This window comes from Octodon degus, unplaced genomic scaffold (genome assembly GCF_000260255.1).
Source record: "Octodon degus isolate 3935 unplaced genomic scaffold, OctDeg1.0 scaffold00055, whole genome shotgun sequence".
NCBI classification, from domain to species: Eukaryota; Metazoa; Chordata; class Mammalia; order Rodentia; family Octodontidae; genus Octodon; species Octodon degus.
The window spans coordinates 6,535,803-6,536,090 of NW_004524631.1; positions in this window are offsets into that span (position 1 = coordinate 6,535,803).

Here is a 288-nt window from a genome sequence, read left to right on the forward strand (position 1 = left end):
CCAGTCTTTGTTACTGTCAGAGCTGGGGGATGGGAAACAAGTGAAATGAAAAGCTTGCCCCCTTTAGCTCTTCTATCTTCTTCAGAGACTTCCTCATGGAAACATCTAACTGCAGTTTTCCTGATATTTAACAATTCTCACTCCCAGTATTTTCTTCCAAGGACAATTTGTCTAGCCTCTTGGTGCAGCCCTGGCAAGAAGTTGTGTTTTTTGGGCCTCTTCCACTGCAGCCCTCAGAGGACCATCTAGCTCTCTCTCTCTCTCTCTCTCTCTCTCTCTCTCTCTCTC